Source organism: Giraffa tippelskirchi, chromosome 1, assembly GCF_054371585.1.
Source record: "Giraffa tippelskirchi isolate mGirTip1 chromosome 1, T2T-mGirTip1v1.2.pri, whole genome shotgun sequence".
NCBI lineage: Eukaryota > Metazoa > Chordata > Mammalia > Artiodactyla > Giraffidae > Giraffa > Giraffa tippelskirchi.
In genome coordinates this window covers 86,358,485-86,385,977 of record NC_137275.1, presented here as the reverse complement: position 1 = coordinate 86,385,977, position 27,493 = coordinate 86,358,485, and the positions used below count along the sequence as shown (strand labels likewise).

General features: G+C 38.0%; 1 protein-coding gene and 1 long non-coding RNA gene across 8 annotated transcripts in view; both read left to right on the top strand.

The window, feature by feature from the left end:
- PPP3CA (protein phosphatase 3 catalytic subunit alpha) overlaps nucleotides 1–27,493 on the top strand; it is a 316,719-nt gene that overhangs the window by 163,538 nt on the left and 125,688 nt on the right. The gene's annotated exons all lie outside the window — the stretch shown is intronic.
- On the top strand, nucleotides 16,171–18,186 carry LOC145503480 (uncharacterized). The gene is made up of 3 exons (XR_014051495.1): nucleotides 16,171–16,229; nucleotides 16,372–16,706; nucleotides 16,925–18,186. It is a non-coding gene; the product is annotated as an uncharacterized LOC145503480 (long non-coding RNA).

Genomic DNA, 27,493 nt, shown 5'->3' with positions numbered 1-27,493 from the left:
TACAATGTGATGCTCTACAGAGTAGTGTACAGCTTAGAGGTGATGGAGATGTTCTGAAGTAAAACCTTAACTAAGTGATATTTTGTCAGTAGAACACTAACTGTCATGAAGAATACAAGGTATTCATTGGGAAAGATCAGACAAAGCCTAGGAATATTTCCACAGTGGTTACTTGACTAAGTTAGAGCAGTAGTTCATCTCAGACTAGCATCACTATCGTCATCACCTGGAAACTTATTATCTCAGCCCCAACCCCAGAACTATACTGCTCTAGATTTTCTAGGGTGAAACCTAACAATCTGTTTCATCAAGTCATGTAGGTGACCCTGATGCACATTAAAGTTTGAGAACCACTGAACTTCAGGAAGAAGACCAAATTTCTCTCCTTCCTATAGCATTCTGTGCCTCGAAAATACATCTACTTTTTGAATGTTTTTGTTCTTTTACTCCTTAAGAGCAGATTCATACTTTGCATAAGTGGAACTTCTCTTAGACCATAAAAATTAAATCTTGTCAAAAAGTTTAGTATGGTATAGAGGGTCGGTTAGTAGAGACTTTTCAACTATACTTTGTGAAGTTTGCTAAATTTTCAGGTATTTGTTTTTAGATAAGCTTAAAAGCATGTATTTTCTTCTTAATTATTATCATTCTGGCAAAAGGAAAAATTTGAACATAGGATTTTGCTCTTTTATAAATAAAAAGGACTTTTGAAATATTTCATATATACTACTGATCGCTTCTTTCTTCCAAACCTTCATATACTTTTAATATTATTGGCCTTGAAATATATTTTTGAAGGTGACTGGTTGGAGCAAGATAAACTTTCTTGAATATCAGACTAGACCTTCTTTGATCATAATGCCTCTGAATATTCCTATTCCAAAGAAATTGACATATACATTTTGTTTTGGGTTAGCCATGATATTTCTCTTATTTGTAATTCAAAAAAATAATGAATGTGTTTGGGACCAGGTAGCAGGAGAAATTGACTCCAGTGGTAAGTCAGTGTTGGACCACTGGTGAATAAATCAAGCTATATACTTACCTTGTGTGCATCACAATGGTCCCCGTTTTCCATGTGTTAAAATGCAGTCATGCATTATTATCTTTGACTTACAGACACTGTGGACATATAAGAACAAAACAAATATGAATATGCTTTACTTACTTGCTGCTAAGTCGCTTCAGTCGTGTCCGACTCTGTGCGACCCCATAGACGGCAGCCCACCAGGCTCTGCCGTCCCTGGGATTCTCCAGGCAAGAATACTGGAGTGGGTTGCCATTTCCTTCTCCATTGCCATTTCCTTCCTTACTTACTTAGATACTAAAATATGAGAAAATTTTAACATCTGAATAGTAGCGTGGAATCCGTCAGCAAAGAAGCTACCTTAAAAAAACTGACTGTACATTCCACCAATAAATAGATAGCAAAATAGTAGCTTTAAATGTTCTCTGTATCATTTGGATTATTTGGTTTTGGTAACAATGAACGGCTTAATATTTTATTATGATATAACATGATAAATAGTATATGTTATAATATTATGATTTTTTTCTCCATTTCACATGATAATGTGTGACTTCCAATGAAGAATTCATGTTAAACTCACTAATGAGCCAGTAGGTGTTAATGAAGGTGATAATTATAACTAAAAGAAAACATGTGAAATAAGCATTTAAGGGAATTTATTTCCTTGGATGCAGTCAGCTCATCTATTTGATGAGGCTCTGTCTTAAGAGAACACACAGCATTCTGTAAAAGTTAAAATCATAATGTTTTATCCCTGAACCTTTATACTGCCTTTATGTTCATTAGAGGTTGGGTGTCCTTCTTTCTAGAGAGATAGCCGCTGTCATTTTGCCAAATTTCAGAACATAGATATGAAGAGACTTTAGAAATCAGGACTCAGTGATGTATAACTTTCCCTGGGGGAGAAAAAATACAGTCTTGTAAATAGTGACAGAAGTAGCTATGGAGACCTCACAAAATATGTATCACTAGTGAAATATAACCCAAGCAGGAAAAACGTTTCACTAGAGAAGTGTTTTATTTCTTGATGAAGTCATGATTCTAAGGAACCTCTAGAAGATTCCATTGCAGTGATATCTTTCCCCATTTTCTATAAGGATATGGAATAAAAGTGGTAGGGGTAATTTATTTTAATATTTCCATTAAAAGAAAAAAAAAAAACCCCTTTGCATATAATTTACCAGAAAGCTAAATTCATAGCTTTGCATTCCAACCCATGAGCTTGCAAGCTGAAACACAGAGGACTGCAAAATAAAATCAGAGTATACTGATTGGAGAAAATTACTGTGCCTTGGTATTTCAAGATACTTCTTAGAATTTATTTGTAACATTTTATGATATATGATTTTATTCTGAGATTTTATTTCATCTGGACAGCTGAACATGCAGCTAAATTTTTATATTTAGAATATTTATTATTTGAATAACTGAATCAATAAAGTTATACTTTACTGACACTAGGTTATGCAAAAAAAGGCATAGTTTATCCTTCCGAATCTTCAGGGTAGTGAATTCTTTATATAGTTCAGAATTCCACACTTAAGTAAAATGGAGACCTTAAGAAACAATTCAGAGAAAGAAGAGGAGGAAGAAGTAGAAGAGGAGAGGGAGAAAAAAGAAAATATTAGAGCTTATAAATGAGAACCTGTGAAAAAAGATTAAAGGGAAAGAATCAAGGACTTAGCAGAGAAGCAAGGATTCTAATGTAGGGAGAAAAAGCCTGAAGCCCGACCATGTGGTGGTTTTCAAGTGGTATTAGAAATAGTCTCTCACTTACGTATGTCAGATTCCTAAAATGTAAGGTGAGTGGTGTGGGTAGGAACTGACCAGTAACTTTCTTGTTTGGAATTCAACTTGAACTGGAGCAGGTATGTAACATTATAAAAACAAACAAATGGCAAATATTTTATAATTATGCACAAAATCCACTCCCCAGCTTTCCCTCTTCTTTTCTTTCCTCTTATTTTTTATTAATAAAAACATTTCACTCTTAGGTGTTTAAAGAGGACTTGTGCTTACATCCATGCATGGTTTGCTCCCACTTAAAGAAAAATCCCAATATTAGTGTCCTGTTAATTTGAAATCTGGACACTATTTCATTCCTTTAGCATTTTTTTCATGTTTAAATTTACAAAGCTGTCCAACTTCCCTTACTCCTTCCCCTTCAAGTGTTTTTACAGTGGTAAAAAGTTTATGTTCATTTAGGAATTTTTTCCTTTAAAATTCTGTACTTTTGATTTTGGAAAAGGACCAGGAAACTGCCTAGTCCCGACCTGACTCCTCCCATGTGTCCCCTGGGGAAGGAGATAAACCTCTTGTACCCTACCCTCCTGAAGCATAGATTTAGATAAGCCAGGAATCATTGCCATGGGAGTAGAGATGAGGATTAGTTATGGGTCCCCAATCAAAACAAGGGAGATATGAGTCACATTTTGCTCTTTTCTCCAAACTAACTTGCTTGATTGGAATGATGGCTGTTTCAGAGATTTAATTTGAAGTATGTGTTTCTATATTGGAGGCATTTTGTGAAGGAAAGTATTTTCCTTCTTTTTGAATCTTTCTTTTTTTTTAAATTGAGTTGAAGTTTTCTGTGTTCCCTTGCAAACATACAAATGGATCATTAAAAAATGTGGCCAAATATCTGTGTGGCAACTTAAGAGCTGAATGTTTGTGTCCCCACAATAATCATATGTTGAAGCCCTAATCCTCTTTGTGATGTTTTTGAAGGTGGCATCTTTGGGAAGTAATTGTGTTTAGATGAGTTCTGGGGGTGGACCCGTCACGATGGCGTTAGTGCCCTGATGAGACAAGCATGAGAGAGCCCTCTCTCTTTCCTCCATGTGGGGATGCAATAGAAAGGTGGCCATCTGCAAACCAGGAATAGAACCCTTACCAAACACTGAATATGCCAGGACCTTGATCTTGGACTGTCCAGCCTCCAGAACTGTGAGAAATCAGTGTTTGTTGTTTCAGCCACCCAGTCTATTACTATTTTGTAATAGTAGCCAAACTAAGATACAACCCATTTGGGAATTCAATTTACCAAACATTTGCCTGGTACAGGTTGTGTGTGCTAGACACAGGTGAGTAAGACCTGTTCTCTGCTCTCCCAGTGGTCAGAATATAACAAGAAAACTGAAGCAGGTATTTGCTGAAATATATGTACCTCAAACTACTGATTAAATGAAAGGATATGACCAAGATTTTTTTAAGCAAATTTAGAAATATACAACTGGATAGAGCTAACTTGAAACCAAAAAGTTTTCCTGTCTTCTAAATGGCTAAGGTTTCTCAGATAGCATCCATTGATTATTATATTATGTCTTTGAGTTATAGAAACTGTTAAATAGTTGGACCCTATCTGTCCTGAATATAGATTGAGAACTCTTTCAGGAGGTTAGGAACTGTGAATGATGAAACACATGAGGCGTACGTAGTCCTTGACTAGAAGACTCAAGGGGTCTATCTGGGGAGTTAGATGCATAAATAATTACTATAAAACCTGTTAAGGATTATAATTAAGGAGCCTATAAACTAGTATGGGAACTCAGAACAAGGACTGCAGGGAAGCCAAGAAAGTCTTGACAGATGACATGATGTTTGAACTGGAGCATGTGTGATAAGTGAAATTTTATGATGCGAAAAAGCTAGCAAAGTGTTCCAAGCGGACAACAGCATATTAAAGACACTGATATTTTTCGTAAAGTGGGAGGGCATGATCATGGAGGTTTGCTGTGGGTAGACAAGGTCTCAGAAGGGCGTAAGGGGTAGTGGTGTGGGGTGAAGCTGAGATTGGATGGTCAGGGTCAGGTATTAGTCTCTTGTGAGCAACATTTAAACATCTGGTTACTGTTCTTTAGGCACTGGAGAGTGGAGAGGGTCTTGGAGTAGGGGAGTTACATGGTCAGGTCTGTGGCTAGAACTGCATCCTGAATGAGATGAGTAGAGTGAGTGGGGAGGATCTCTTGGGAGAGCTGTTGATCAAGAACCTTTCATCCTTGATCATAATGTCCCAACAGTGATTTTGGCAGGCTAGGAGAACTGGATCTGATTTTGACTACAGGACCTTTCAAAAATGATAGTTCACATTGATCTAAAAATGTTTGATTAATTTGTACTTAATCAATATCCATTAAAGACTTCTTTAATATGGTACGATGATTTACGCAGGAGTCCAATTTATTACATTTCTCCTTCAAGTTCTCATATTTTCCTGTTTTTCTCTTTGACTTAGCAGAGGACATTTCCCTCATTTATAAAGCAGACGCAGACCAGGAGCTTGGGTCTTTGAAAGAAAATGATTTAGAACTCATTTTCTGCTCTCTGGGCCGAAGGGACCAGCCAGCATCAGCTGGGCAAACTGCTAATCTCTCTGGTTTGTCTGTTTCCTGCAGGGGGGGATTTGTCCCTAGGGCAGCAAAGGATTCCCTCCGTGGCTGTGCCTGCCATTTAGCATGTCAGGCAGTTGCCAGGAGAACCCTCTGGCTTTGTTCCTGGATGTGAGAATGAACCAGTGGCCAAGTTTAAGGTCATGGCATTCCTTCCCTTACAGCAGCTGACGTCAATTAGGAGAATTCCCCTTGCCTTTACTCTGGGGAGAGTGAAGTAGGGGATAGGAATCCAGTGTCTTTTGAGAACTAAAAGATCAGTGTTTATTTTCTTTATACTATCATTTGTCACTATCAATGCAACGTGGCCTTAGTTTATATTAGGATAAAATATTACTTCTGGGGCATTTTGCCCACTTGTGATTTCAGTGGCCAAATCTTTAGGGCCTGCCCTGCAGCCAGAGGCCTATTTTGGTACCCAGCCCACTGCTGGCAGGTCAGCACATTTCAGGCCCAGCCTGCGACAGCAGCACCTCAGTTTTTTGATGTTCACGTTAATTCGGGCCCTTGACTTAAAAAAATTTTTTTTTAAAGATGATGTTAAAAGGATAAACGGTCACTGCATGAGTGTGTCCTTTTCCCTGGCTTGTTTTCCTCCCTTGTTTTGCAGGGTTGGTCTTAGGAAACCCATCTTACACATGAGAGAAGGGAGTCTGTTTACATCTGAGTTTCTTAAACTTGAGCATGGATCAGAATCTCCTGGAAGGCTTCATAGAACACAGATTGCTGAGTCCCACCTCCAGACTTTCTGATTTAGTATCTGGAGTTGTTGTTGTTTAGTTGCTAAGTTGTGTCATACTTTTGAGACCCCATGAGCTCTAAGCCTCCAGGCTCCTCTGTTCATGGGATTTCCCAGGCAAGAATACTGGAGTGGGTTGCCATTTCATCCTCCAGGGGATCTTCCCAACCCAGGGATTGAACCTGCATCTCTTGCATTGGCAGGCAGATTCTGTACCACTGAGCCTCCTGGGAAGCCAGTTCTATATTAGGGCCTGAGAATTTGAATATCTAACAGGTTCCCAGATCATGATGACCTCCTTGATCTGGGACCCCTCTGTGGGAACCACTGGTTTAAGTATTGGCTTGAAGTCTCATAGCTAGTAAGCTGAAGACCTTGCTATGCACAAGCATCTATCAACATGACTCATGCCAAGCTATTACACTCTATTCTATACACTATTCTACCTCTGTATTAAGTTGAAAAAAATCAAGCATTTCATTTCATTTGAGTGGAATTTGTTCTTGCTCATTACTGCAGAAAACATTAATTCTAAGCTTGCTGTTCAAGGTTCTCAAGAAATAGGAGGAATACATTATTTTGACTCAATTATAATTTATTATATTTTAAATTAAAAATTAAAATAACATAAGGGTCAAGACCAAACAATAGTGCTTAGTATGGTTGGGGCACAGTGTTTATATAGTTTTTCCCAGTGAAAAAACTTTGTAGTGCTTATCTTTACAAGCTCTTTGAGAGCTGACTGTAGAAAGTTACTGCTGGGTCTGTTTTTAAAAGAAAATAAAGGAAAACTGGAATCAAAAGCATCTATAAATGAATTGTGTGGCAATGAATATAGTATTATTTACCATCTGAGCCACCAGAGTATTATATTAAGAATAGTTGAGCCTTAGGAATTCAGCATTTGTGTGCATTGTACAAGTCAGTAATAATGTTAACATCAGTAAACATATAACACCATCCAGAAGAAGCTGCTAAGTCCAGAAGAAGCATTTGATAGTTATTACAATTGCAGCATGATTACATGTAGAGATATTTTGCTTTAAGACACAGTACACCCTGTTCGTTTTCAATTTGCCATGAGTCAGTACATTTCACAAATAGTAAACTGTGTAAGTACTGTTTGTTAAGGCAGTGCCTGTAGTTGTTTCCATAGGAAGATAAAAATCCCCAAGCTATTGTGCTTAAAATCTGACAGTGACCACTTGCAATGATAATACTCTGATGGTTTTGGAGAAGGTTGAAATATATTATTATCAATAGTACTGTGACTTTAAGAGAAGTAGTGAGTTTTTAAATTCTAAGTTTTTAAATTTTTTTAACTTTTAATTTTATATGGGAGTATATTTGATTAACAATGTTTTGTTTCTTTCAGGTGTACAGCAAAGTGATTCAGTGATACATATACATGCACCTATTCTTTTTCAATTTCTTTTCCCATTTAGGTTGTTACATAATACTTAGCAGAGTTCCCTGTGCTATACAATAGGTCCTTGTTGGTTATCCATTTTAAATGTAACAGTGTGTACATGTCAATACCAAACTCGCTAACTGTCCCTCTTCCCCTCCTTTCCCCTTTGGTAACCATAAATTTGTTCTCTTAATTCTGTGAGTCTGTAAGAAGTAATGTTTCAAACAACACTGAAAGGCTTCCAGGGAAGGAAAGAGCATTTTGGATACCTTAAAAGAAAACTGTAGATATACTTCCCTGTGTCTACAGGAAATGCAGATTATATCCGTGTTTCCAGTTTATCTAACATTCCATTTTCTTGTTGAAGTATCCCTGTTAATTTTAGATTCCAACGATTTTATTTTCTTGTGATCCAGTAATGTTTATGGGCTCTTACTGGACATTCCCACATACTGGCCACAGACTTGTACTGGGCTGTAACCAAGTTTTCTCTGGTCCAGGGTGAAATTGTCTTTTTTCACTTTAGTGAGAATGCTTTTTTTATGTACCTGAAACTATGGTGATGATAGGTAGTAGTTGTTTTTTTATATATTCCATTGGGGTAGGAAGTTAATGAGTTATTTTTACTATGAGGCTGACATTTGTTAGGTTCTTGTTTTATGCCACTCACTATTATAAACACTGTACTTTTTAACTTGGAGCTTTCACACAATCCTGTGAAGGACGTGCTGTGATCAGCTCAATTTTACAATGAGGAAACTGGATCTCAGTGAACTTGAGTATTGTATCTGAGGTTTTTGATCTAGAAAGTCCTAGAACTGGTATTAAAACCCAGGCAGTTCAACAGCGTCTATTCCTATTTTATTTGGGGTTAGAAATTAATTTTAACGGGTTCATGAAATGATTAAACTTGGGAGTAACCATATAGCGTGGCATTTAATTAGAGCTCACCCTTGTTTAACTAGGGGTTGAAGGGTGCTGATCCTTTACAGAGTTGAAAATGTGCATATAACTTACAGTTGGCCCCCCATATACATGAGGTTTTGCACCCACAAAGTCAACCAATCTCCAGTACTGTACTATTTCCTATTGAAAAAGAAAAAGTCCTCAAGGTTCAAACCTGTGTTGTTCAAGGATCAACTGTATGTTGTACTGAATTTTTTGTTGTTGTTTCAGGCTATTATCCTATTAAATGTTAACATGTGAGACCATGGATTTTATGTGAATATTTCTCTGTTTCACACTGATTTTAGTGTAAATACAGTGCTGATTTGCACATAGTAAATTATGTGTGTATAATGGAAATACACAGGAACCTTTTAAGCAGAGTATGTATGTATTTATGCATATGTGTGAACATGTGTGTTTCTGTGTTGTCAGTAGCATCATTTAAATAGCAGTTTTCTTTTTACTCTGTTCTTTTCTCCTGGCTGAAGTGGAGGATTTTTGATAAATGAGATGCTGGATAAATACATGAACTGGTCATACGTAGCTTTTTATAGAAGAATCTGTGGTTTAATTAGTAGATTAATATGAGAAAAATTTCAGTTTTGAGACAACTGCTTTACCATTATTTAAAATGACTATCTTCATATATAAAATGTGTTCTTTAAAATATAAATTAAATATTTTCATGTACACATCTTGCTAATGTTAAAATACATTCCCTGAGAGAAGGCCTTTAGGTAGTTCAGTCCGGGCGTTGCTTTTGTCTTGGATGTCACATAACTTTTCCTTCTACTATGTCAGACTCTCCGCTGGCATCACTTCGTGAAGTCATGCAGAATCCACAGACAGGTTTGAGACCCAATTCAGCTGTTGAGTAAGGAAAAGAAGGAAAACCCGAAAAAGTCCAATGTTGTTTCCTCACGTTAAAGCCTGGATGGTGTATATAGAATCAGTTGTTGTTGTTAAGCAACTAAATTGTGTCCAACTCTTTGCCACCCCATGGACTGTAGCCCACTGGGCTCCTCTGCCCATGGAATTTCCCAGGCAAGAATACTAGAGTGGGTTGACATTTCCTTCTTCAGGGGATCCTCCCGACCCAGGGATCAAACCTGCATCTCCTGCATTGGCAGGTGGGTTCATTACCACTGAGCCACCAAGGAAACTGATAGACACACATGTACTACACACATTGACAGATATATATCAATGCAAAAATCCAATCCAAGAATAAATTGCAAACTGTTAACAGCAGTTAATAACTTTATGTTGCTTTTATCATATGAAAATGACATTTCTAGTTAAATGTATTTTTTAAAATAGGATTTTACTGCTTTTGTGGTGATAGAAAAAAGCAAACAACACACCCCACATCCAGGGGATAATCAAGTCTATTTCAGAGGTTTCTATGAAACAATATTGTATTTTAGTATTGTGAATAAGATTTCAGTTCCTGTTATCACATGGTTAGTTTTTGACTCCAGTATAACATGCTCCTCTAATTAATTTCTGTTCATATTTGACATTGTGGTCCAGGTACCAGGCAGTTTTAGACATAGCAGCATTGTTTCGTTCTGTTTCTGAAGGTATTTAAGGTTTGGACACCAAGTTTTTGAACTTCAAGTTCATGAGAGTCATATATGAAGGTGAAAGGAAAACATTTTTTTATAAGCTTTTCTTAATAGTTCTCTTAATGCTCTCTGCTCTGAACTGTCTTTCTTATGTTTACGATAAACAAAGTCCTCTGACAGAGTAAAAGTAGGATTCGTGGAAAGAAAGATTGTAGGTAATAATGAAGGAAACATAAGCTTACTAACCAAAATTTCTTTTTCTCTTACAGCACCATTTGTAATGATTTATTTAAAAAGATATATCAAGGTCACCATTTTATTTACAGTGACTTTCTTTTCAGATTCATATGTTTTGGTTGTATTCCAGACTACATTGTTGGGTTGTTTGGATTTTATGATTAGTGTCAGATATTTTAATATTAAAACTCTATTTGGAATTCATGAATTTGGTTCCATTTCACAAATGTCATTAACTCATCATCTCTGAATATGCTATCTGATTTTAGATGCCATCTGGTGGTATGCATTTGATACATCTAGTGGTAATTTGAACCACCATCAGTCTCATATCCTTTATTGCTCATGAAGGAGAATATTTTTGAAATGACTTGCAAAGACTTTTATTTCCACTTCAAACAAAGGATCCTTGGTACCTTGCTTTCTGTTTTCTCAAAGTAAAATGCTTATTTGCTATGGTCTTTATTAACATAATCTAAGTCTTTCTTAAGACAGTATTGACTTTGAAAATCAAGTTCCCATTTTAAGAAACTCAATTTAGTTCAGAGAAATATGTAGATATAAAGCATCCCCCTTAAAATACTAATTATGTATGTTTTTTATTTCATTTTTAAATGGTTAAATTTGATTGGCTATTTGGATACCATGTGATGAATAGGAGATTATCAGATAATCATCCACAGGAAACAGAAATTGTTCATTGAAAATTCTCTTCCTCGTGTTTTAAACATTAAAGACCAGCTCCTTCAAAGGTGGACCTTAGCTTAATCTTAAGTACTGCTTTTTTCACTTTCTTCAAGAGATAAGCTGGTAATACTTAATTAGATATATATCAAAGCTAGGTAGAAATTAGAAAGTAAATTGTCTGCATTATTGATATTAAATATCCGTTCCACTTAAGAATCTGAATAAAAGAAATGTTAAAAAGTACATGAGTTTTTTTTTTTTTTTTAGGTCCTTTCAAAATTATTTGTGGCTGGTTAAATTAGTATAGTAAGGTATAGAGGCAGTGGGCCAATTTATAGATTCTGTGGTCTGTTCAACATTCTCTGGTTATACCCAAAATTCCGGTCCAGCCATTTTAATCTGAAGGGAAAAAAAAAAGAGGAATGGTGTGAAAAGAGGTGAGAAGAAGAGTGATTTCATCTCTGCTGTCCAGATGACCTGCTGAGGTATGTCTCCTAATGACAGTGCAACAGCAACTTTATTTTCATCCTAGGTAGTGTGGTATACAGGTTAAAAATCATGGACCCTAGATTAGCATTCAGGATCTTCAAGTTCCTAGCTGTTTGCCAATGGGCAAGATATTTCACCTCCATAATCCTCAACTTTCTCATCTTTGAAGAGATGAAGTGTGAGTCCATGCCTGTCACTCAGATAAGGTGAATGCTACCAGCGCAGCACTTAGCTAGAGTAAGTGCGCAGCAAATAGTAGCTGCTTTGTTATCATTGGCTATAACCATTTTTGTCACGGCTATTATTGCTGTCATGCAGCTAATATTGCAACTATCAGTTCTGTTCTATTGTTCAGTGATTACGAGCGCAGAGAGCCGTTAGCTGTATCAGTGTGGATATTATAGCTGACACTGTATATTACCTTTGATGGATGTAAGTGATTACTGAGAGGGCTGTGGAACGACAGATGAAACAGATAGGTCCTTATGCCTATAACTCTCCACTAATCCTTTGTAAATTGCAAGTGATTTTTAATTTTAATTAAAGAGAAATACATTTTGTTTTCGTGGTCATGCTGTCAGAATATCAATTAGAAATAGACAATGAAAAAAATGTTTTAAAACCTGTGTAATATGGGCTGGGATGTCTTTAAAAATTAGAAGTAATTAACCAAATATGGGAAGGTGGCCCTTGCCCAAGAGTCGCACTTCAAAGTAATAATACTATGAATTTGACGGCTTAGAATTATTCTGATGCAAGTACATTTTCATTTCAAATTTGGATGATTGAGCTTTTTAAAATATAGGTCCCTGTATTATACAACAAATCTGGTTGTTTATGTATTTTATATATAGTGGTGTGTATCTGTCAATCCCATATTCCTAATTTATCCTCCCCTTGCTTTTCCCCTTTGGTAACCATAAGTTTTTTTTTTCTATGTCTGTGAGTCTGCTTCTGTTTTGTAAATATGTTCATTTGTATTATTTTTTTAAAATTCCACATAGAAGTGATATCATACAATATTTGTCTTTCTTTGTTTGACTTACTTCACTCACTATGATAACCCCTAGGCCCATCCATGTTGCTGCAAAATGGCGTTTTTCCATTCTTTCATATGACTGAGTAGTAATCCATTGTATATATACATATATGTGTATATATATATTTCATTATAAATACATATATGTGTGTGTGTATATATATTGTTTCTTCTTTATTCATTCATCTGTTAATGGACACTTAGATTGCTTTCATATCTTGACTATTGTAAATAATGCTTCTTTGAACATTTGGTTGTGTGTATCTTGTCAAATTAGTTTTCTTTTTTTTCCAGATAAGTGTCCAGTTTTGAGATTTCTGGATCCTGTGGTAGCTCTATTTTTAGTTTTTTAAGGAAACTCCATGCTGTTTTCCCACCGTGATTGCACCAAGTTACATTCCCACCAACAGTGTGGGATGGTTCCTTTTTCTCTGCACTCTTTCCAGCATTTATTTTTTTGTAGACTTTTTGATGGTGGCCGTGGGTGATTGGCTTTTTAAATAACAGTTCATGGAACTTCCAACAAAATGTCCATCATCTGGATTTTTACATTCCCAAATAATGTGCTACTGTAGATTACTCAGTGACATTTAAATCAGAAAAATGTGACAGGAATTTCCAGTAATTCCTTCCATCCCCTGACTGGCCACCGTAGTGCCAAAAAATCAGTGATGTGTCCTATGTATAAGATACGTAAGATGCATTGACACATTAAGATGAGTCAAATATTTTTAAAATTGTCATTGATTGGGTTGAGTCTGAGGAATTAGGTCAGGAGGACTAATGGGGACATTTCCATTCATATGATGGATGTTTAGGGAACCTGCAGTAGCTTGGGAGTTTTATGTTGAGTTTAGTGATGGCTAGGTAAATATAATGACAGATGCTCATTTCAAGAAACAGACTAGGGGTAAATTACAACAGAAACAGACATGACTCTTTCGAGGATAGACTGGAATAGATTTGGGGTGTTATGATTGATCAAAGAATCTGGGAACTGTCAGATGAACCCTTAGGAAAGGGAGCAAAGTACCAAAAGCCTGTCTACCAGAGGCTGATGGGAGTGTGACTATATTTATCAGATTACATTATTTAAGGGTCAGCGATGGTCATGATTTTAATTAAATTTTTTAAAAGTAAAGACAATGTTTCTTTTGGAGAGGATTTTGATTTTCTGTTGAAGTAAGGCTTAATGCTAAATCCATTAAGTATTCACTGTGTTATTGGCAAATAATAAAATGAGTATCTCTAGAGAAGGTAAAACTTAAATGGAGCATGAATGTGTTCAGTCTTGTGTTCTAGACTTTTACAAGTAACATCTCCTTTCCGTATGTCATGAGAATGTTGTCAGGTAAGGTACTGTCTCCTGGTGAAGAGAACATTGGCTCTAGAATCAAACAGATGTAAGTTTTAATCCTGTTGCTGACAGGTTACTTCACACATCCCTCTCCATTTACTCATCCGTAGAGAGGATTGGCGGAGAAGGCAATGGCACCCCACTCCAGTACTCTTGCCTGGAAAATCCCATGGACAGAGGAGCCTGATAGGCTGCAGTCCATGGGGTCGCTAAGAGGTGGACACGACTGAGCGACTTCACTTTCACTTTTCACTTTCATGCATTGGAGAAGGAAATGGCAACCCACTCCAGTGTTCTTGCCTGGAGAATCCCGGGGACGGTGGAGCCTGGTGGGCTGCCCTCTATGGGGTCGCACCGAGTTGGATACGACTGACATGACTTAGCAGCAGCAGCAGCAAAGAGGATTGGAATAATTTCTACCTTACACTGCTGCGAGACAGGAGGCAATGTTCAGAAAATCCTCACACAATTCCTGAGACGTAGTAAGAACTAAGTGAATAAAAATGATCCTTTATTCCCACTGATATTGGTGCTTACACACTCATACCACTGAACCTTCTGAAGTACAGGGATGGATAACTATGTAACTGTTTAGTAAGAAAAGAAAAATTATTAATCTCCCTCTCTAGTGGCTTACACTAAGTGATGATTAGTCATGGTCATAGGGATTTTGTTATTTTGTCTGCTAAATTTAACAATCATTTCTTGGTAAGAAACATCAAACACTTGCTGATTTATTCAACACATACTTCATATTTGCCCTTTTGTTGCAAGTTGAAAATCATTAAAGTAATTTATGATCACAAATTCAAAAATACAACTCATAGAATTTATACAGACTCTCTTCTTGTCTTGCTTGGTTTACTTTCTTATCACCTGAATTCCACCTGTTGTCTGACTCACGTATGAGTTACTTGATATTTGTTTTAGTTCCTGTTGGAAGTATAGTTGTTTTAATGGAGGATCTTCTTGTCATTATTATGCTAAAAGATTGTCTTTCTCTGAACATAACAAAAAAGGGACAATGAAAATAATGATATTGGTGAAAACCACTGTCTAGCAGCAGAGGGAAAGAGTAAAGGAGTATGAATCAGGAATCCAGAGAAGTAGTGCCAATTCTGACAACAATATCATCCATTCATGAGAAGATTATTCTAGATGATCTCAATGTTCTTTTCAGTTTTGATTCTGTAAATGTGTTTCTTACTCAAAGTACCCATTACCTGACTTTAGAACAAATACTTTGATGAGATACTTCATTAACCTTATCAGTATTTTCTCCTGCCACCCTTTAAAAACACCTCTGTGTCAAAGTAACTGATAACCCCTGTTTTTGTTATTGTGTGAGTTCGTTTCTCCCATAGGATGGTTTCCTGAACATTTCAGAACCACCAGTTCTGAAATAAAATATTTCCATGCGTTCTTCAATAACTAGAATGACCTCTGTCATTAACAGCATAACCCTTTTTGTTATAGCTGGAGCTTCCCCACCCTTCCCCACACGTGTTTCCTTCTTTTTTTTTAATAGAGAAGGGCAGTTTTCCCTAAACATTTTTTCTTTAAGTGTATACTCTTTTTAGTCCTCTAATATAAGTGAATTGACTGCTTTTATTTTGAATAATTTTATTGTGAAAAAGATGCATTATGAAAATGGGATGGACTTGTGAATTTTAAGTAAAATATCCTGATATATCACTATAATATAAGAAGCAATATATTTTTGGTCCCTGCCCCAGGTACCTAAAACTCTTATAACTTCCTGAATGGTGGGGCAGATAGAAGCATCTTACATAGCACTCCTAAACTCCTTGGAATTTCCTGGATGATAGGAGTGTCCTTTGTTCTAATGAGGTGACTCTTGGTGGATTCCTGGAGAGCTCCGGGATGTGAGTTGGTCACTAGAAAGACCAAGCCATGAATAGAAGTTTGGAACTTTCAATCTTATCCCTCATCTTCTATGGAGGGAAGAGGGGCCGGAGACTGAGTTAATAATCTATCACGTCTCTGTGATGAAGCCTCCATAAAAATTCCTTAACTACAAAGTTGGGAGAGCGTCTAGATTAGTGAACATGTCTCCATGCTTGGGAGGCCGATGTGCCCCAGCTCCATGGGGAAGGAAGCTCTTGTGCTTGGAATCCTTCCTGACTTCACCATATGTAGTTCTTCATCTGGCTGTTCATCTGTATCCCTTAGAATATCCATGATAACAAACCAGTAAATAAACATAAATGTTTCTCTGAGTTTTGTGAGTCATTCCAGCAAATTTTTGAACGAGGAGCAGGGGTAGGGAGTTATGGGAACCCTTGACTTTATAACCAAGGCTGATAAAAGTGTCAGTACACACGTAAACCCATGGCTGATTCATGTCAATGTATGGCAAAAACTATTACAATATTGTAAAGTAATTAGCCCCCAACTAAAATAAATAAATTTATAATAAAAAAAAAAAAAAACCTAAAAAAAAAAAAAAAGTGTCAGTACACTGAGGACCTGTCATTTGCAACTGGTACCTGAAGGGCTCCAGTGACTCCAGGCAGTTAGTGTCAGAATTGAATTAAATTACAGGACTTTCAGTTGATGTCTGAAGAGTTGAAACACTGGTTGGTAGGGGGAAAGAAATCCGCACGTGTGGCATCAGAATTGTTATGAATAGAGAAGCAGTTTTTCTTTTCTCATACAGATGTTATTGAATCTTTTTTATTTTGGGGGGGGTATGGTAAGAACTCACCTGCCCATGTAGGAAACATAAGAGATGCAGGTTTGATCCCTGGGTCTGGAAGATCCCCTAGAGGAGGCCACGGCAACCCACTCCAGTATTCTTGCCTGGAGAATCCCATAGAGGAGCTTGGCAAGCTACAGTCCATAGGGTCGCAAGGAGTCAGACATGACTGAAGCGATTTAGCATGCACTCACCAGGCAGGACTTCCCTGGTGGCTCAGGTGGTAAAGCATCTGCCTACAATGCGGGAGACCTGGATTCGATTCCTGGGTCGGGAAGATCCCCTGGAGAAGGAAATGGCAACCCACTCCAGTACTCTTGCCTGGAAAATCCCATAGATGGAGGAGCATGGTAGGCTACAGTCCATGGGGTTGCAAAGAGTCGGACACGACTGAGCGACTTCACTTTCACCAGGCAGGGGCAGATTTTGATAATAGTTGTATATTGGTACTAGCTGTGATTTAATGAACACTTTCATTGTTACTCTAAGGGTTCATGATTTCTCATATAGCTGATCACTGGTCATATCAGTGTTATTAAATTCTTGACTTTTTAAAATATTTCAATTTTTTTCCCTGTGATTATTGTCCTGCTGTAACAGTCACCTGATTTTATTTGTGAAAGAGACCTAGAGACCACCTCCAGTTATTAGCCTCACAATGAGAATACTCCATGGGGGAGGGCTTGGGCATGGCAGCATCACCCACAGCTGGCTCATGCTGAGTTAGATTTAGAACTGCGGTCCCCACCGCCATGGCCCACTGCCCTTGTGTGTTCTGTCATCTATTTTCTTCTCAACAATAGTGGAGAACGTGGATGATTTCACTTCTGCAGCATGTCAGTGTTAACGTTAACAATTTAATTTTTTTTAATTGCCTGTCTTGGAATTTAATGTATATTTATGTACTTTTTTGTGCATTACAAGTTATTCCTTCTACTCTTCGCTAGACTGTAGTTCGCATAAACTCACTTTTCCCCACTAACTTTTAAATAGAGTAAGCTCTCAATGTCCTTCTCATTTCGCCATTGATCTGGAGCTTTCTTCTGCTTCTTACATCATATCTGGCAGCAGGGCAGAGGTAATGACCTGTGAGACGTGATGTTTGTCCATTCCATGACCCTCCCTATTTAACTGCCGAGAAAGTTTCCTTCATTTTCCCCCATAATTACCTTTAAATGTCTTCAGACTTGAGAAAGTAGGGTTTTATGGAGACCACAGAATTCTAATGGGAGTCTACCACAGATCTCCATTTTCTGTTTCCTGTGGAAAATGGAATAAAATAGAATGTTTTTGAGTTTCTCAAGCATACCTCTCTGGGTGGTAGAGTCAACCTTATTCATGATATTTGTGCCTAAAGAGCAAACAATATTCTGCTCCACTCCTTGCTGAGGTTTCTTCCTGGCCATCAAATTTCTCCATTTGAAAACAGAAGGTGTAGGGACTTCCCTGATGGTCCAGTGGTTGAGACTTTGCCTTCCAGTGTCAGGGGTGTGGGTTTGATGCCTGGTTAGGGAGCTGGGATCCCACATGCCTCTTGGCAAAAAAAAAAAAAAAGAAAGAAAGAAAGAAAACAGAGGCAATGTTGTAACAAGTTCAATGAAGACTTTAAAAATGGTCCACATCAAAAAAAAATCTTGTGAAGAAAAAAAAGGAAACAGAAGGTTTTTCATACATCAAAGACCATACGTTACCAGTTCTTTTTTCTCATCTAGAACATTTGATATGTATATATCATAGTTTTAACTTCCTCTGGCCTCCTGAGATACTTCTTTAGCAAACACTCAAATGGAACCATAAAAAAAGTACAACATCTGGGAGAAACATTAAGGAGGAAAACAGCTCAAGTCATTGAGTGAAGGGAGTGAGGGACTGTCACTAATTAGCTTGAATGAACTTAGAACAAGTCACTTCAACTGACCAGGCCTCAGTTTTCTCATTGATAAAAGGAGCCAGACAGCATTGGTACCAGAATGACTCGCTCCCCACATTTCTTTGGTTTCATTCACTTAGTACTGGTGGTTCCTTTGCCCAGGAATCTGCCATGGCTCCTCTCCTGAGTCCCCATTTCAGGTATGATCTTGAAAGCTCCCTGTCATTTCTCAGAAATGTCTTGTTCTGTCACCCCCTGTTGATTTCTGTAGCTTCAAAAAACAAGGGTAGTGTCCTTCTAGCTGCTTCTAACAATTCTTTATTTCCTTGCTTTTAGTCTCTGTGTTTTAGTATTTGCTTCCAAGGGATTCTCATCTCCTTTTCTTCCATCATTATAGATTTCCTAGACCTTTTTCATGTCTCCCAGGATTTTTCAGGACTTTAAATCTTACCCTGATCCTCTGATTCTCCCCTACCACCCCTGTTTCACAAAGCACTCCCCTTCCCATGGTGTCTGATTCAAATCCCGGCTTTGTCACCCTCCAGCTTTGTGACTCTTCAAGTTACTTACACTCTGTGGTTCAATGTCTTTCTCACAGAATTGTTGTGGGAATTAAGTGAATTGGTATCTGTAAGCTCTTAAAGCACCATCTGTCACATGGTACATGGTATGTGATTGCTGGCTGTTTTAGTATTACTACCGGCATCCTTCCCCTACCCCTCTCTCTATTATTCTTGGCCAAACAAGGGTCTCATCTTCCTCTGACTTAGGTTGCATATCCTTTTATGTTATTTTGGACCAGGAAGTACATAGAAACTGATGCCTACAGATTTCCCTTAAATACTTCTAATCATGTATAATCTCGTATTTACGGCTGAACACAAACATTTTATGTTTCTCTAATCCTAGAACTCATTCTCACAATACTTAGGGCCTTCACATGTTGTTGAGAAGAAATGTCATACTTTAAGAAAACGTTTTAGAAAAGATTTAAACCAGACTACAAGAATACATAAATGCAAAGGATTTATTAAGTCTCTTAACAAAATAAATCACATCCAAAGACTTTACCATTTCGTGATTTTTTTCCCCAATTCCAATTTTGTGATATCTTAATGGAAAAAGTTAATCCACCAAGTAGTTTGGTGGTTTTGCTTCCTTGAAAAGAAATCTTTCGGGTTCATATTTTAAAAGAGGTAATATTCAACAAGTCATACTAAAGGAGACAATCTAAAGTATTTAGTAGAGCCGTAGAATATCAAAAGAGTTTAAAACCCTAGAGCTCATTGAATTCAGTGATTTCCAAACTATTTGTTCAGAACCAAGGTCTTTTAATGTAATGTTATGTAAAACTTCATTATTATGCCTAATTCCAAACATAAAACAGAGACTGGTTATGTCTCTGTTTTATATTTGTGATGCTTTCCTCCCTTGTGATCAAAGACCATGCAGAGACAGAGTGGGAAAAATCTGGCTAAATTTCCCCTTCTACCTCTGAAGAGACTGAGGCTCAACAGAGGTTAGTTTCATTCCAAGGATATTCAGCTAGTTAATGGCTGAGCTGGGAGAAGATATCAGCTGTTTTAACTCCTCTTGGAGCATGATTTCCGTAGTCCATTCCACTTTTGTCCCAGGAAATTATTGCTATGGTTATCTGTAATCATTTGGAAAATCATGTGTTTCACAGCTGGATTTATGTGGTTAGATTGATCTAGGTTCAAATTCTGGATTTTCCTATTTTGTTGCTTAACTGCACTGCTTCTTATCTTACAGGTAAGATTTTCCTTTCTATGAAGCAGGTATGATAGTAATAATGGTATGTACCTCAGTGGGTTTTGGTAATGCTATTACATCAATAAGTGCTATCTATTATTAGCATTGATATGGTCATTGTTAATATTATTATATCCAGTTAGCTAGTTCTATTAAATCAGAAATTATTTTGATTAAAAAATTAAAATTAACTTTAAATTGGATGAAAAAAGTCTCCCTGCCATACTGTTATTTAAAACTTAGGCTCACAGAAGATTTTCATCATGTATTTATATCTGTGTCTCTATCTATATAAATCCCGACATCACTGCCTTTCCTGGTGCAGAAGAATAAGCCTGTGGTTTAAATATAACAACACTGATATTGAGCTGTTAATAAAAATGCAGATCACTAAAGCTGGATATGAGTGTGGAAATCACCTAGAGTTTTATTTTACTGTTGCAAAAAATAGGCCCACTAAAGTTTGGATTTTTTTCCCTCAGTATACCAGGTTTGCAAAATCTTGTAGTACATCCAGGCACTGGCTTCTCCCTCCTACCACAGGCTAAATAAACACTCTGCCCACCATGAATCTAAATATGACTACTCATAGCAATGTTGCTGGGCTTAAAGGACATTTTCATGTAACTCCTTAGTTTCCCCCTGCCCCCCAAAAAAGCCACATACATACACACCCACAAAGCCACTAGCCAAACAGAAGCTTTGTTCTATTAATTCTTAAAAGCCATTGTCAGTGCCCAGAATCTGTCTTCAGCCTCTTAGCCGTGTTGTTGCCCTGGTCCTGTGGCTCTGCTCCTACACTAAGAGGTAAAGATGGCGGCGTGGAGGAGTCTGAGGAGGATGCAGGCGTGTGAGCCTCAGTGTGTGTGTGGGTTGCCACAGGTCTGGGGATGCCGAATTTAAGTGTCCAGGTAACTATCTCAGTGCAAGGAAGTCTCAGGTGTAGCTATGTAGTGAATTGATATTTATTAGTCTGAATAGTGGTAATAAAGCAGTGCTGCAATTTTGTTAACTTTTTAAAAAATAGGATCACTGTAGAATGTGTTAAAGTGATACCATGGTTTTTAGAAAGAAGGACAATTTAGAGATTTATGTTTAGTATGTCTTATGGGAATGAGAAAGCAAATGAATTCCTGGTGTAAGTTAGAGTCTGTCCTGATTTAAAAATTAAATCTGCCCCCCTTTGCATTAAGTGAATCAGGTGATTTCATGGGAAGACACAGGTCTATACCTACTAAGACTCACTGTAGAAGGAGCTACATGGCTCAGAGGGAATCTGAAATAGGGAAGGAGTCAGAGAGTCCCATTCAAGATTTTCAAGGGAAGGGGAAGTGGGAATAACATTTTGGAGACATTTAGTCACAAGGGAACACTGACTAACAGTCCATCTCAGTCACAGTGCTAGGTGCTTGTATACATATTTTCATATTTAAAGTCTTTAACAGCACTGCAATTCAGTAATAAACTTAGTGCCAATGGGATGCCAAGCACTATTCTAAGTGCTTGGGATATATCCATGAATAAAAAGCAAGATCAATATATACCTCTCTTTATAGATGAGATGGCTGAAACTCAAGGATCCTAAGCAGCTTGCTTAAAGCCCAAGATAGGAGTGTCAGAAAAGATATTTGAAAACAGGTCTCTGGTTCCACAGTCCAGGTTTTGGGTCTATGGCATGAATTGCTGCTGCTGCTGCTGCTGCTAAGTCGCTTCAGTCATGTCCGACTCTGTGTGACCCCATTGACGGCAGCCCACCAGGCTCCCCCGTCCCTGGGATTCTCCAGGCAAGAACACTGGAGTGGGTTGCCATTTCCTTCTCCAGGCATGAATTGCTAGGCACACTCATGTTGAGCTGCCTACAAAATATGGTTAATAATACCTCTGCTGCCTATGCTGTTGGCTCCTTGTGAGAATCAAGAAATGTTTTGGATTTGATACTAGCAGTAGCAGCAGTTTCTTTCTTATGTCTCCCACTGATCTCTATGAGCACTTTGATAGAGCATTAACCATATGGGCTAAGTTTGTTTACAAGTATGACTCCTCTGGTAAAAAATGCATGTCTGCAGTCTGCAAACTTGTCATTTGTTCATTCAGTCAATCAACAAATATTTATTGAATGCTTCCATGCATCAGGCTAAATATAGGGGTGCCAGCATATACTAGAGATCTGTTTATTTTCATGTGATTCTTACCTCCTAGCAGAGATGGGTATTAAATAAATTACACATTGTTTATATTAATAATACGTATTACAGAGGAAAATAGACACACACCTGTCTCTCTTATATCTGTACCTATTTTCCAATTAAATTAGAAAAGTAATGGATGATTAGGATAAATTCCTCTGCAAAGTGGCAACAGAGCACAGGGACTTCAGCATCATCATGTCAAGGTTTGGAACTGAGCTCTGCCGCTTACTGAGTTTTGGGACTTGATGCAAGATTCTCAGCCTCCCATGTAGTTTTGCAAAACAAGAAAACTGGTTATTGTAATAGTGGAGTGAAAGAATATCAGAAAACAGTTTACAACACTGCAAGAAATATCATGAGTACAGGAGAAGATTTAGCTGTTATTATACTACTATCATGGGCTTCACTGGTGGCTCAGACGGTAAAGAATCAACCTGCATTACGGGAGACCTAGGTTTGATCCCTGGGTTGGGAAGATCCCCTGAAGAAGGGAATGGCTGCCCACTCTGGTATTCTTTCTGGGGAAATGCCATGGACAGAGGAGGCTGGAGGTATGGGGTCACGGGGTTGCAAAGAGTCAGATGTGACTGAGCAACTAACACTTTCACTTTCATGCTACTATTATGTTTTAGGAAATTTTCTTTTATCCATAGCCTTCACCTATGCTATTTCTTCTTCTTAGGGTTTATTAAAAGGAGTTTTCTTAAACTGGAGTATGCCTCAGGACCGACTATAGGGCTTTAAAGAGTACATGTTTCCAGACTCCATTGTAGAAGATTCTTTTTCAGTAAGTGCAGGTTCAGTAAGTTAGGGAATCATCAATAACACTAATTTATACCCCAAGGTAAAAACTGATGACTTTAACAATGACACACAGAGGAGGTTACACACATGGAAAAGCAGGAATGTCAACCATTGACAATTATCCCAAGACCTCGCTCTGTGTATCTGCCCCTGAGTGACTATTAACAGGTACTTGGAACAATGCAATCAGTAAGCAAACAAATGCATATCTAAGAATTTCTGTATAGTTTAGATAATTCTTTCAGAATTCCAAAATGATTTATTAATTGACCAAATGAGTTTTACTACCCTAGAACATGAGTGCTTGGAGAACAGGGCTTTTTGTCAGTGTCATTGATGTATTGATATATATTAGGTGCTCAGTAAACATGAGTTGAAGTGAATCGAGTGAATTTTGAAAGCCTTCAGATCTTTTGGAAATGATAAGATGGATGAATTACGACCTGCAGGAATTTTCCCGTGATGGTAGATGAAACATATTGATTATTCTATTAGATGTCTGAGTAAAATCCTGATGTAGGTATATCTAGGAAAGATACAGAGACATAGAGTATATGTATTAAGTGTGAAGTTGATTGGAGCATGGTGGACAATGCAAATGTGAAAGTCTCATCTTTTCACCACCTTTCCCCTCAACCCCTTGTCCTTTTTCCCAGCTCTTAGCTCCTTGTCAGCTAGTTAAGTTCTATTAATATTTAATCACTTGAGCTAACATATAAAATGTTTATTGCTTTTGTATTTCAAATCTGACTGATGTTTGTGTTTGTTATGTGGTTAACTGTGGCTTGAGAATTATTATGAGGAATTACCTTCTTGAGAATCAGAGGGATTCAAGTCAAACGGCCCAGGTGCTTTGCAGTGTGTTCTGGCTTTTGATTCCTGTAATTTTCAGTAAGAGACAGAAGGATATTTCAGTTTTCTATGGAGCTTTGTGTAATTATGGGGAAAAGCATGTCTTGAGACTTAAATAACTAAAATTCTGAGTGATATGTATTTTTTAATGCCACTGTTCTTTTGTGATTTCAGTAGATATTCCAGAAATTTTAAATTACTGTATGTGGGACAAAGTTATTGTATCATGTATTATGGTTCTTAATTGAGATGAGGATAATGCAGAGCAGAAACTGCTAGAAAATAAATAGGGTATTTTCCTTGGAAAATTACTGAAATAGGGACAATGAGCCAAATAGCTTGGACCTGCCTGATAGTTCAGTTCAGTTCAGTTGCTTAGTCGTATCCAACTCTTTGTGAACTCATGGACTGCATGGAACTCATGCCAGGCTTCCCTGTCCATCACCAACTCTCGGAGCCTACTCAAACTCCTGTCCGTTGCGTTGGTGATGTCATGCAACCATCTCATCCTCTATCGTCCCCTTCTCCTCCCATCTTCAATCTTTCCCAGCATCAGGGTCTTTTTTTTTTTTTTCAGGGTCTTTTACAATGAGTCAGTTCTTCACATCAGGTGGCCAGAGTATTGGCGTTTCAGCTTCAGCATCAGTCCTTCCAATGAATATTCAGGATTGATTTCCTTTAGGATGGACTGGTTGGATCTTGAAGTCCAAGGGACTCTCAAGAGTCTTCTCCAACACCATAGTTCAAAAGCATCAATTCTTCGGTGCTCAGCTTTCTTTATAGTCCAACTCTCACATCCATACATGACTACTGGAAAAACCATAGCTTTGACTAGACGGACCTTGTTTGTAAAATAATGTGTCTGCTTTTTAATATGCTGTCTAGGTTGGTCATAGCTTTTTCTCCAAGGAGCAAGTATCTTTTCATTTCATGGCTGCAGTCACCATCTGCAGTGATTTTGGAGCCCCCAAAAAATAAAGTCTGTCACTGTTTCCATTGTTTCCCTGTCTATATGCCATGAAGTGATAGGACCAGATGCCATGATCTTAGTTTTCTGGATGTTGAGCTTTAAGCCAACCTTTTCTCTCTCCTCTTTCACTTTCATCAAGAGGCTCTTTAGTTCTTCTTCGCTTTCTGCCATAAGCGTGGTATCATCTGCATATCTGAGGTTATTAATATTTCTCCCAGTAATCTTGATTCCAGCTTGTGTTTCTTCCAGCCCAGGGTTTCTCATGATGTACTCTGCATATAAGTTAAATAATCAGGGTGACAATATACAGCCTTGATGTACTCCTTTCCCGATTTGGAACCAGTCTGTTGTTCCATGTCCAGTTCCAACTGTTGCTTCTTGACCTGCATACAGATTTCTCAGGAGGCAGGTTAGGTGGTCTGGTATTCCCATCTCTTCCAGAATTTTCCACAGTGTATTGTGATCCGCAGAGTCAAAGGCTTTGGCGTAGTTCAGTACCTCTACTCAAAATATGCTGCTGTGTGGCACTCACTGTAAATTGAACAGTCTTTTCAGAATCAACATTGATTCCCCAAACTTAAGAGGATAAAAAAGTCACCAGCATATCTTGAAAAGAGAGCTTTTAAATGATTTCTGAATCAGCATTGCTTAAAGGTGCTTGTCATGGATTGCTTTAATGTTGCAAGGTCATCCATCACATACTAAAGGCAACATTAAGAAGGTGTTAACTGCTTCTGGTCGTTAGCATTTGCTTGAGCAATCCCTGCCTTCTGGCAGTTTATCGTCAAATGCTGTAAACATGTTGCATTCACATATAGTAAGGTAAAATTTGTCAAACCCATCCGTAGGCATTTAGTAACTGTCTTTTCTTGCATGACACATCTTTGTAGGCCTGTTTTCAGTTTATAGCCATCTCTACGGATATTTAGCATATAGGTGCCATTACTGTGATTGCTTTTTAACTTTAGGATAAAAGTCAGAGGCTGGTAGATGCTCCCCAGTGCTGCCACCTGTGGCTGGCAGGTTTGCACTACCCATGTCATGATATGGCAATCTAGGTGACTAGCATCCTCTGCACTGTACAGGGTACAACCTACATGGTCCTTTGCAGCTACCCTGAGTGTGCATACCATTCTTTCTTGTCTCCACTGCTTACTGACCATCTTTACTTGGCACTGTGCCAAATCCATGTAGACGGTCCAAGTGATGAATTGCACCCAGCAGCTTCGTTGGGATTTAGGTCAGATATTCAGTTTCCTAAGTTGCCTACACACTATTATCACACTGGACACTCAGTTTGATCTTCAGTGAACCAGGCAAGCCTGGTGGTTGACTCTTGTCTCTAGATGTAATTGCTTAGCTGCTTATCTGTAGTTCTTTATTGTAATGAATTGCCCTTGTGGAAAAGTGAGTATCTCAATTACCTGTTTGCAGTTGTTATTAAAGTCTGTGAAATAGCTTTATCATTGTTTCATTTAATGCATATTATTGATTGCCCAGCAAATAAGTGTAAAGGAGAAGATAGAATTATCAAGAATTAGCTCCTAGAGTTAGCCACTGCTTTATCAGGCTGAGATGGTGGCTTTGGCAGATGGATCATTGTATCTTTATAAGCAGATGTAGTGAATACAAAACACCTGGAAGTGTAAATGTCAAATAGAATATTTTGAGATTTTACTTTGTCTGCATAGGATGATACAGCTCCTAAAAAAATAGTTTCCAAAGAATGGTATCTGTGTTTTTAATAGATAAGATTCTGTTTTATAGTATTTGAACTTTTTTTTTTTTGCCATGGGCCAATTTTTAGGCCTTCCTGTATTGGACTGCTTGGCAAGTTGACACTCCCTCTTTCTTCCAATACATTCTTCACTTGTTTCTCAGGAAATTAAGGGAAAAGCTCTCCTGTTTGTCCCTTAATTTGCCACTAGGTTTTCTTAATCCCCTTCATGGTTCTGTGTCCTCTTAGAGTATCCCAAAGTTTAGTCCTTAGATTGCTTCTCTGCTCTGTCTGCATGTCTTTCCTTTGGTCATCCTGTCCATTTTCTTGCTTTCAAAACCATCCTCAGTCTGTTGATTCCTAAATATCTGTGTTTCCAATCCAGTGTTTTTCTCTATGTCCAGCCTCATGCTTTTAACTGCTTGTTTTGGAGAAGGCAGTGGCACCCCACTCCAGTACTCTTGCTTGGAAAATCCCATGGACGGAGGAGCCTGGTAGGCTACAGTCCATGGGGTCGCTAAGAGTCAGACACGACTGAGCGACTTCACTTTCACTTTTCCCTTTCATGCACTGGAGAAGGAAATGGCAACCCACTCCATTATTCTTGCCTGGAGAATCCTAGGGATGGCGGAGCGTGGTGGGCTGCCGTCTATGGAGTCGCACAGAGTCGGACACGACTGAAGCGACTTAGCAGTATCTCCATTTG